Raw genomic sequence first — 12935 nt, 5'->3', positions numbered from 1 at the left:
TTCTGTGAATTGTCTTTCCATATATTCAACCCATCTCTCTACTGATTTTGCCTTTTTCTTATCTAATGTTTGTTATATTAGGGATAGTGACAGCTTATGAATCATTATTACGAACTGAATATTTCCAAGTTATTGATTTGCCACTGTTTATAGTATGTTCCATGCTTATGTTTTGTTCTATTTTTGGTTATATAGGTAAACATCTTCCTTTATGCCTTCTGAGTTTCCTTCTTAAGATCATCCTATTCCTAGACTATAGGAATATTTTCCATAATTTTCTTTTAGTATTTACATTATTTTTATTACTTAGATCTTTCATCCCTCTAGAATTTATGTTGGCTATAGTATGATATAGGGGGTCTATGTTTCTCTTGGACAGCATTTTCTCTTTACTGGCCAGGTAAGTACCTTTACTTAATACACCATCCTTTTCTGAACTAAAATGCCTCATCAAAAACTATCATTATAATTCATTATATTAATAGATTAAAGGGGGAAATTTTGACTATATCAAGAAATCAAGAGGATATATTTGATAATGTCTTTCTTTACTATCCTCCACTGGTGACCAGTTTTTGTTTTATCATTAATGACCATTGTTTTAAGTTCATCTACTGTTTCAATCTGTGAGGTATTATCCTTATTGGAGCTCTAGGTTTCCTATTCTGGGATGATAGGAGTGTCTTCAAGCTGGCTCCTGAGTCCTTCAAACTTCACCTGAGTTGTCTTCCTTGCTTCTGGTATGGAAGGTGCTCTATACTCATCTTGTTCATTTCTCTTCCAGACCCAGAATCAGCCAGTTCTCCAAGGAGCTCTAGTTCCTTTTAGGGAGAAATAGTATTTGAACTACAATACTACTTGAACCTCAGTACTTGGCAGTATTTTCAGTTAGAAGCTGGATGGTTTGACGTTCAGCACTATGTTGCACATGGCAAAAGGTTCACCAGTCAGACTATAAAACCCATTAAGTCATAACATACCTAAAGTGTTTTGGTGCCTCCTACATAAATCCAAATCATCAATAGGTAAACAACACAAAATCTTGAACATGAGGGTGTGATCACAGATGAAATGGATTTAAAGAACTTAAAAAAATATTGTTAGTATTTATATAGCAAAACAAAATCAATGGTTTCCAAACAAAATGTAAATAACCAAAACTAACCCAAGAGAGGGGACTCTAAAAAGAGAGTATCTGTAGAAGAAATCAGAAATGTAAAATGCTATCACTAAGCATTTAAAACCCAGACTTTTAAAACCAGAATATAATGAAAACGAATTAAGGGCTTAACTTAAAAAATATATCATTCTCATGTTAAGGTATTCTAGACTACAGAAAGATATACAGTTTATTTCATGTCTAGTATAACACTCGCAAAACCTGACAATAGTTTCCACAAATGGAAACTATAAGCCAATTTCATTTGTAAATATAGATGAAGAAATTCTGAATAAATATTACCCCTGCATTACTGGGATAAAATATATTTGGCCAGGGCCCATTATACTTCTAATACACTACTAAAAGTCTAAAAGCAAGAGGATATTTAATGAATTATAAAATATTATCATGTAGTCATTAAAAAAGTTTGTTCTTAATAGTCACAAACTCTTCTGAGCATCTGATGAAAAGTATAGATCTTTTCCCAGGAAAACTGCACAGATCTACAAATACAAAGTTTTACGTACTATTCAGGGGTGTCACAGATCACAATAAAGAATTGGTATAAAAGAATAATGTTTAATAACATGAAATTATTTTCATTGTTTACTTCATGTAAAAAAAGTAAAAGGTTACAAAATACTATGCATGGCAGGACACACCAAAATACAGAATACACTCAAAAAGGGAGATATATAAAAATATTAACAGAGGTGATGTTTATGAGATTACTAAATTTTAATTTTCTCTGTTTGTAAACTCAGAAAATTTTTAATTACACAAATATTTTTAAATCAGGAAAAAAAATACTATTCAAAAGGACTGAGTAATTCAAGCCAATGAGTAAACATATAATATCAATAAAAAATTTTTTAGTAACATCATTTTCCCAGGGCAACCAACTAAAAAAGATTTTTCTTCTGTTCACAGAAACCCACTACAAAGGGAAAATATTTAAGGAAATAAAAATTTTAAAGATGATCTCTGTAGAAGTCAGGACTAGATGATATCACTTATGTACAATCTCCTTTATAAGGAGATATTTGAATAAAGGCCAACATTTTTATGACCATCAGCATGAGATTCTACATTTATTTTCAATTCAAATTTCTTATCTTTAGGTACCAATTTAAATTACTAAAGTATTTATTGATCTTTTTAGTTTTTGATTTACATTCCCTTTCCAATTTTAAACACATAACTAATGACTGCTTTGAGGGATAAACAGTACTACTCTAATGAGACTATCATCACTTTAACATATACTTAAGCTATCCCTGATAGAAATAAAAACATGTTATAAGCACACCAGGAGTACTACACTAAAAGTTTACTCAATCACCATGCTATGACTGCTCTGGAGCTTGCCACTCAACTGATTAGATTAATTGCATATAAATTATATTTATTTGTTACTCGCTTGAACAGAAGAGCTAGTTTCTATAGACGACACACTAATTTATCCTGATAGATGGAATACAGCTGGATTTTTTATCAGTATAAACAATAAGAAAATATAATTTAAAAGATAAAAATCTGACAATTCTGTCTTTAGAAGTTATGAAAGGATCACTTCATCTGAGGGCAAAGTAGCATGCAATTACTCCACTAGCAAACATCTAGTAATAAACACTGAGAGGAATAGGTACATCTTAGAATTTAATTAATCCTGTGAAAAACAGTTATAGAGGAAAAAAACCAAGGTCAGAATATAAATGCAATATGCTTTCATTTTATTGATGCATTTTCCACTCAAGGTTCTTTAATTTTCACCATTATGTCAAACACAGAAAGAACTGAGGAAAAAAATAAAACATAATTGTACAATGATTTCTCATTAACTGTTGGACAAATGCCAAGGTCTCACTACTAATAACAGAAATGAAGAGGGTAATTTTCTTAGCAAGCAATTTAGTTTCTAAGAACCAGATCCATTAATGCATACCACAAAAGACCCCAACTTCAACCTGTCAATCCTGCAGGTAAATACCAAGAGATCCACACCTAGAGAAGCTGTAATGGCTCTGGACCAGAGGAATGGGTGAAAAGGGAATTGACCAGGTAAAGTGACAGATTACCATGTGTGGGCATAAAAATATCAAAACAATAAAATATTTGTAAGGTAAACTTTTAAATTTCAATAATTCTCAGCAAAAGTAATTAATTCTAAGCAACGTAATATTTATAAGGTAAACTTTTAAATTTCAATAATTCTCCCAAAAGCAGTCCCTGAATTATCTCTAGTTCACTGACCTTCTAATTCAAGGATGTAGATTTTGGGGGCATTACTAGTGCATTTAAGTAACTATTTGAAGCAAGCCTGAAACTTTCCAAATTTTGAAAGCAAAAGAATTTACTTTTAACTTTTCCCTTCTTTTTCTGCTCCTACTTGGAGCCCCTATCCTTTACAGCTCTGACAAGTTTATCCAAAAGGCAAATAAGTAAAATAAACATTGACCTATACTGTTCTAACATTGAACATTAGGAATAATTTGTTATATCAGTTTATCTGGGAGAGAACCCATGTGAGCTACTAAAAAGCCTGATACAGTTTCTCTAGATAGTAACAAAATATAAAAATTTGGTTTTCTTTTATAGTACTTTGTAAGAGCCAGAAATAATTAGAAACCTTTCCCCCAGTGTTGAAAGTACTTTCTGCACTCATCATTCAGAATATCTGTAAATTCATATAGTCCTGTATTTTTGCCTGCCTTTGCAGTTCATAATACAAGATAAAATAAAAGTTGGGATACCAGAACCTACACCACTGGGCTAGGAGATATCTTTTTAACAATTTAAAATGAAATCAAAACCAGTGGATCCAGAGGCAGATTTTAATGCCACACCAGAAATAACAAAGCTCAGAGGCCACCTGCAAGTTATTTCAGACAAAAAAAGTAAAAACTCATCCTTGGGTTGCAAGTTAGCCAAGGCCAGAGACAGCGAAAGCAGGACACTGAGCACTGCTCAGCAGCTGGAGAGGGAGAAAAACCTTTCCTGGAAACAGGTAAACTTGGGCATTTGAAAGAGTTTCCTAGAAGGACAACAGGATAAAGCTACTTTACACCTAAAGTGAGCTCCGAGTGGCCATCCACACGGAGAGTCTAATTCAGGAAAGTGACTGAGGAGGAGCTCAAAGATAGGTACAGAGAAAGAAGGTCCAAGAACCCTAATAAGGACAGCAACGGTTCCCTGTCTCACATCTGACTTCCATTCTACCAATTCTGAGTCAGGAAAACCTGAGATGGATGTTCACATTCACGCTTGTGATAACCACAGAAAACTAATTCCATTCCAGTGTCAGGACCAGTTCATGACTTTTCTTGTATGTTTTTGTTCTAACTAGGGGTTTCTTGACCTGGGGTCTACAGGCACAAAAAGTGGAGGGGGTCTGTGAACTTGGAAAGAAGGTAATTATACCTTTATTTGCACTATCCTCTATCTGAAATTTAGCTTTTCCTTCCATTATAAGAGCAAATAACAAACCACAGTTCCTGTGACTTTGTCACCAATTCCTATATTTTCACATCACGTTAAGTTGTTGCACTATCTTGAAATAGCCACTAATCCTTCTTAATGAATGTGAATAAAAACATGTATTACTATATTACTAATTTAACATTGTTTGGAAATACTAGATAAAAGCAGAGTTCTTTACCACAGAATATCTCTAGTATGCAGTATTTCCTATTCTTAATTAACTATTAAACTTTTTTTTCCTTACAGAAAAATGCCCAAGAAAGTATTCTACAAAGAATTGCTGGTGTGGAGTAAGGAGGCACTCTGAATTCGTCTCCCCTTCATCACCTCCACCCTTTAAGTCAAACTCTACAGATGTCCCACCTGAAACTGGTTGGTGGTACAGGGGATCAGAGGCTGGGCATATCAGGGGTCCTCAAACACTGCTGCACATCACAAACACCGTGGGTTTTGGGAATCCTCATGCCCTCGTCACAGTCCATGTTACAACTCCCTACGAGGTTCCCAACTGCAGTCACAGGGATATGAAGATTGAGAACCACTGGGCTCTATTTAGGCACAGTAGATGCATGGTGGATAGCAAGAACTCCCTAAACCAGCAATGAGGCAGAAGACTGAGCAAATGAACCAGGAAGTAAGTTAAATCTGAAGAGCCAGATGTAGCTGGCACCCCTTCACATAACATGTCACCAATTTAACTATTTTAAAATGTGCCACTCAGTGGTTTTTAGTATTATTCACAATATGGTTGTGCAACCATCACCACTAATTACAGAACATTTTCATCACCCAAAGAGAAACTCTACACTCATTAGGCAGTGATCTCCCTTATCCCTCTCTTCCCCTAACCTCACATTAATCTGTCTCTATGAATTTCCCTGTTCTGCACATTTCACATAAATGAAATCATAAGACATGTGACCTGGCTTATTGCACTTAGCCTAATGTTTTCAAGATTCATCCATGTTGCACATGTCAGAATTTCATTCCTTTCTGGATGAAATATTCAAAAATATTCAATAATATTCCATTGTACAGATAGACCACATTTTGCGTATCCATTTGACAGATGATGAGCATTGGTGTTGTTTCCACTTTTTGACTTATGATTATGAATCATAATATGCTATGAATATTTTTATATGAATGTATATATTGAGTATATACCTCGAACTGCTGGGTCTATGTTTAACTTTTTGTGGAACGGCAAAACTATCTTCCTCAGTGGCTACACCGTTCTATATTCTCACCAGGAATGTATGAGGGTTCCAATTTCTCCAAATCCTCACCAACACTTAATTAGGATTTTGGTTTTTTTTTTAATACCATGCCAGTGTGTGTGTGTGACGTGGTATCTAACTGTGGTTTTGATGTAACATTTCACTGAGGACTAATAATGATCAGAATCTTTTTCTATGCTTACTGGCCATTTGTATATCTTCTTTGGAAAAATATCTACTCAAGTACTTTGCCTATACTTTAATTGGGCTGTTTATCTTTTTAAGTCACGATAGTTCTTTATATATTCTGGATACTAGACCCTCAGCACATTTGCAAATATTTTCTTCCATTCTGAGGGTCGTCTTTTTACTTTCTCAATAGTGTCCTCTAATGTACATAACATTTTAATGATAATAAAACAGTGTATTTTTTCTTTTGTTGCTCATGCTTTTGGTAACATATCTAAGAAACCACTGACTAATATATAGTTACAAAAATTTATCTTTATTTATAAACAGGGTAAACTTCGTTTATAGCTTTAGGTGTATGATGTATTTTGAGTTAATTTTTACATATAGTATACAATTAAAGTCCAAATCCATTCTTTTAATGTGGATATCCAGTTGTCCCAGGATGATTTGTTGAAAAGACAATTCTTTCTCCATTGAGTGGTCTTGGCCATTTGTTGAAAGTCAACTGAAGAAAAATGAATGAGTTTATTTCTGAACTCTAATTCTACTCTGTCAATCTACCAGTCTATACTTATGCCAGCAGCACATTGTTCTGATCACTTTGCACTTTAATACGTTTTAAAATCAGAAATGTGAGGCTTCTAACTTGTCCCTTTTATAAAGAGTATTTTAGCTACTTGGGGCACTGTGCACTTCCCTATCAATTTGAGGATCAGCGTTTCCATTTTTGCAAAAAAAAAAAAAAAATACACTAGAATTCTGATAGAGATTACACTAAATCTAAAGTCAAAAAGTCTTTCCATTTGTTCAGATCATTTTTCATTTCTTTCAACATTTTATAGTTTTCAGTGTACAAGTCATACTTCCTTGTTTAAATTTATTCCTAAGTGTTTTACTGGCTTTGATACTACTGTACATGAACTTATTTTCTTAATTTTTAGATCATTTATTACAAGTGTATAAAAATACAACCGATCTTATATGCAGTTAATCTGGCAAACTTGTTTATTAGATATATATTGCAGATACTTAATTTTCTATATATAAGATGATGTCATCTGTGAACAGAGATGATTTTACTTCCTTTCCTATCTGGATGTGTCTTTTAATTGTTTGCCTTGTCTAATTGCCCTGGCTACAACATCCAGTATAATGCTGAATAGAAGTGATAAAAATGGACATCCTTGTCTTGGTCCTGATCTGAGGGAGAAAGCATGCATTCTTTCACCATTATGTATGATGTTACTTGCTAGTGTTTCATAAATGCTCTTTTGTAGGTGAGGAACTTCCTTTCTGTTCCTCATTTGAATGTTTTTAACATAAGTGTACTGAATTTCATCAGATGCTTTTTCTGTATCAACTGAGTTGATCATGTGGTTTTATTTTCCCTTCATCTATTAATATAGTGTATTGCATTGATTGATTTTATGTTGAAGTACTACTGCATTTTTGGTTTAAATCTCACTCAGTTATGGTTTACAACACCGCTGAATTCCCATTTTTAGTAATTTATGAATTTTTTTTACATCTACATTCATAAGGAATACTAATCTATAGTTTTCTTCTGTTGTCTTTGTCTCGCTTTAGTATCCGAGTAACACTGGCCTAATAAAATGAGTTAAGAACTGTTCCTTCCTCTTCTATTTTTTTGAGTTTGAGGAGGATTAGTGTTAGTTCTTTAAATATTTGGTAGAATGCACCAGTGAAGCCATCTGGTCCTGGATTCTTCTTTACTGCTAAGTTTTTTAGATTACTGGTTCAATTTCTTATTATAGGTCTTTTCAGATTTTCTATTTCTTCATGAGTCAGTTTTGATGGTTTGTGTTTTGAGGACTTCTCTCAGGTTTTATTTATCTAGAAATATCTTCATTTCTCCTTCATAATTTTTGAAGTAGTTTTTATAGAATATAAAGTCCTGAATGATAAAGCTTTTTTCTTTCAGCACTTTAAATATATCATCCTACTGCCTTCTGGCCTCCAGGGTTTCTAATGAGAAATCAGCTGTTAATCTAATTGAGGATCCCTTCATTTGATGCTTTCAAGATTTTCTCTTTGTCTTTCCAGTCTGATTATAAAATGTCTTGCTGTGATCTTTTTTAGTTTATCCTACTTTGAGCTTAGTAAGCTCATTGGCTGTGTAGCATAATGGTTTTCATCAAATGTGAGTACCAGAGGTCTCTCAGACTCTTTTTTCTTCCTATTTTGCTGTTGATCAGACTGGATAATCTCAACTGATCTATTTTCAAGCTGCTTATTTTCTTCTTTACAAATCTGGTGTTGAGCCCCACTAGTACGTTTTTTCATTTCGACTATTGTACTTTTTCATCTCCAGAAATTCTATTTGGTTCCTTTTTACAATTTGTTTATTCATATTTTGTGCTTTCTTTTGATTATAGAAAGTAGCATTTCCTTACGCAGATATTTAATAAACTACTATTAAATGAGTGGTTACAAAGCTCATGTATAGTCAGAGTTAACTATACACACACTTAAAGAAATATAATTTTACAACCAAGTTATAACTGATTATACAAATTGAGAAAAAATTAACCTATGTAAAAGCTGAAGAGACAAAAATTCCCAAATTTTAATTCCATAAACATGAAAATTACACAACGTAATTGTCTATCAAATTCTTATGGTAAATATATTATTTAGAATAAATTAAGAGAATCTCCAAAATTAATCAAAGACTTAAATTATCTATAAATTTAGGGTTCAACAGAGAACAGAGAAGTGAAGTCAGAAAACAACTCGAATAAGAGAAAGGCTACAGATATCTTAGGGCCACTGGATATTCAAATTTTATCCAATGTTCTTATATTAACAGCAGATAACATACTGCATGCTTACTATTTGCCTGACTCAATCCTCACATGTACACAAATCCCATGAAACAAGCACTTCTATTCTGCACATATGAAAGATGCGGAAAGTAAGGCTAATATAGGCTAAATTATTTGCCCAGTATACAGAGCCAATAGAAACTGAAGCCAAGAGTCAAGCCAAAGTCATGTCATTCTAAAATCTGAGCTCTTAAGCTCTACCCCACAGAGATAAAGCAGATAAGTTATAAGACACACTGTTAATTGGTATAAACCCACTGGCAAAGCAATACTAAACATGGCAAGCCTATAGCAAAAAACATAAAATACATTATATCCAGAAGGATTAATTTTACCTCTACTGATCACAGTGCATTTCTGAAAAATCCAACAAGCAAAACTAGTGAAGCAAACAAGAACATCTGAGGTATAAAGAAACTATTTGAGCAAAATACTAGCAAATAAAAATTTACGAATCTTTAATTTCCTAAAGCCCCATCTAAATTCAGACCTTAACCATGACTATCATAGAATCTTTAAAATATAGAATATACATATATTTTAAAATAGATAAATTTATTGCAGTAAAATATTAGCATTCAGGTAATCTGAGGAAAGAATACCTGGGAATGTTTTGTATAATTCTTTCAAATTTTTCGGAAATCTAAAATTAAATAAAAGCATTTAAAAATAAATAACTTTACCAATGAGGCAAGATCTGAGATAAGTTGTTAAGTGATCATTTGAGCTACTAATGCTAATATTGTATTCAACAGATATGAATACTTATTTAGTATTTTATCTTTAAATAAATAACACTTAAAAATTTGCCTGATACTTATTCTATGAAACAAGAGTTCTTCCAAAAAAAGTATCCCAAATTTAAGCTACATTAAAGAGTATGCTTTTGTTTTATTTCGGTGAATCAATGTTCAAAAATAGTAAAGAAAAAAGTCTGGAAGAAAATCAATTTTGAAGTTTCTGCTCAATTCTCTCTACATTTCCCATCAATTCTTGAGTCTCATAATTATAACAAAATATCAAATAAATAAATAAATAAATAAATAAATAAATAAATAAATAAGCAAGCAAGCAAGCAAGCAAGCAAGTCTGAATAATACACAAGGCAGACAAATAATAAGGAATTGGTACTTTTAAAACTATTTTCAAAACACAGGTGCCTCTAGGGAACAAGTGTTATAAGTAAGGACTACTTTAAAAAACTGGTTGCTAGAAAATGCAAACTAAATTATTCTCAAGAAAAAAGTCAAAAGTAAAAATCAGGTACTAAATTTAAAAAGATAATTAGCCAGTTTGTGGCTTTAATTTTTGTTTTAATTGGTCGCAATATATATCCCAGACAGTAATTCCCACCCCAACCTCTGAGGAAAACCAGGTTCATCGAGTCAACTGATCAGCAGTTATTAAAAAAGTTCATATCATCTAAATTTATATTGTAATTAGCATACTAATTATTGGATGAGGGAGGAATTGGAATACAGATATTTTCTTAAATAAAAAGATACAACTTTTCATCTTTTAATAATCCTAATTTTTAAAGGCTGTCTTGAAAATCTTTTTTAATATTATAGGTACAATTTTAATGGGTGATAAACAGGTAAGCCTCAGAACTGAAAATAATAATATACAGAGCTTTTTATTTTTGGTTTTACAAGTTGGTCAAGCTATTTCTCATAAATTTACATAGTAAGCATGGCTCATCATATACAAATTATAATATAAAAAGAATATACATCCTAAAAAGAACATTTATTTTTTCATTTTCTTAAGCACAAGATAGATCATTTAGACTCTCTTAAGCTCATAAATGACAAATTTCTAAAACTCAAGATTATTTTTCTTATTGTAATAATGGTCAGGAGACTGAATAAGCATTGTAAATAATCAATTAAATGGGTTTTTACACAGCTTCCAAAATTTACCTCATCCTGTAATTATAGAATAATTAGACCTCAAATGAATTAAAAATAAGAAGTTTCACTCTACCAAGGAAAAAGCATTACCCAAGTTTCATTATCACAAAAGTGATAATGAATAAAAACTGAATTGTATAAGAATTAAAATTTCCATTTAATCTTGAACAATTAAGTCTGATTTAAAGCTCTAATTAAATAAACGACTTTATGGCACTTTCCAGAAGGGGCAACTAAAATTAAAGATTCATATGTAACTACGATGAATACAAAGAACGCTTCCCATCAGATGGCATGTAATATGTATTTTAGCATATACAAAATCTGACTCCACTTACAAAAATTTAATTAAAATAAGACAAAACTAAGTGTGGTGTTAGAAGTGAGGAAAGTGTTTACCTTTAGGGATAAGAATGAAGATAGTGGCTGGAGTGAGGAGACAGACAATGGGAGTGATAAGGTATCATCCCGACCAGGATGGTGGCTCATTTTGTAATAAGGCATCAAGCATTAATTACTTTTTTGATTTGTGTACTTTTCCACATGTATATCTCAATAACAGGAATTATAAATGAGCTTGGTGGTAAGGAATACCAGTTAAACATAAGAGATATAAGTCTAAATATTTGATATAAATCTAAAGGCAAAGTAAAACAAATGAAAATCTTGAAAGATGAGGCAATTTTTACAAATTGCATATAAAAAACTGAAAATAACAAAATAATAAAATAAGGTAGCAAAAGCTATAGAGATTAATGCCTGGCAGAAAAGCACCTGGGGAAGGTACAAAATTCTATATCTTAATGGAAGATAAACAGCAGATTAAAGAAACCAGTTTATTCTTGACCTTAGCATTTAGAATAATGTAGGTGAAAGAAAGTTCTGAAAAACTTAAAGGTAACCATTAGTAAAATAAAAACATAATACCTTTCAAAGCTTTCAATTCATGTTCTTTTAAAAATAGTTCATTTAACAAAAGGAACATAGAAAGCATAAAAACATTTCTACTTAATCTATAAATTCAATGCGTGATCCCTATAAATATAAAAAAAGAACTTTTGGCAGAACTGACAAACTGATTCTAAATTCGTATCTAAGTAGATATGTGCAAAACAGCAAGAAAAATTGTGAAAAGAACAAAGTGCTCCTATCAGATATGAAACCATAAGCTATGGTTATTTAAATAATATTTACAAATAAATAGCAAAATATAAAAATCAGAAAAAAATACAGTCCAGAAGCAGATGTATGCAGAAATTCCCAATGAAATATGGCAAAACTAACATTTAGGGAGTCTCAGTCAAGGCTATGATTCTTTGTACTACTCTAATTCTGAAATAATGTGAAAATAAATAGTTAAAAGAAAAATAATTAAAGGAAAAAGGTGCAACTACAGATACAAGATATCCAAAAATAAAACCATTCTATGATTCAATTCCAAAAAGACAAACAAATCCACACACGCAAATAAAAACTGGACAAAGGATATGAATAGCAATTAGCGGAAGAAATAAAATTAACCAATAAACATGAAAAGCTGGTCAATCTCACTAGTAACCACTGAAATGCAAATGAATACCATAGGAGATGCCACATCTCATACATTAAATTAAAAACACTTTCATTAAAGTTGGGTAATAGGGAGTGCTGACAAAGATAGAGGAATAAGAACCATAAGAGAAAGCTGATTGTCAGGAAAACTGGTAAAGCCAATTCAGAGATCAAATGGCAGAATCAAAATTTAAAGTATGCATTCCCCACAATGCGGCAATCTCACCTCCTAGTACTTACCTTACAGAAACTCATAAATATGCAAGAGAGGCACATATAAAGATGTTCGTTTTAATAATGTTCATAAGGTTTAAAACTACAAAGAACATGATCATCAACAGGAGAGTTGCTAAGTAAAATATGTATTCATACAGTGAAATAATACGCAGTAATGAAGTACAACTAGAATACTGTCATGGAAGGAGCTATAAGACATTGAGCGACTTGCACAATATACATGCACACACAGAATGCCATTTATGTGTTTCAGAAACACCCACAAACAATACCATATACGGTTGGTTCTGCTGTCATGCTTGTTTTTAAAAGAATTTGTTACAGCACAACTGAT

General features: G+C 32.1%; 1 protein-coding gene across 2 annotated transcripts in view; it reads right to left on the bottom strand.

Moving 5' to 3' along the window:
* TUBGCP3 (tubulin gamma complex component 3) overlaps positions 1-12935 on the bottom strand; it is an 80444-nt gene that overhangs the window by 36228 nt on the left and 31281 nt on the right. The window lies entirely within an intron of this gene.

This window comes from Pteropus medius, unplaced genomic scaffold (assembly GCF_902729225.1).
Source record: "Pteropus medius unplaced genomic scaffold, Ma_sr-lr_union100, whole genome shotgun sequence".
Classification (NCBI taxonomy): Eukaryota; Metazoa; Chordata; class Mammalia; order Chiroptera; family Pteropodidae; genus Pteropus; species Pteropus medius.
Note: the sequence above shows the minus strand (reverse complement) of the source record. Positions and strands in the feature narration are given on the sequence as shown.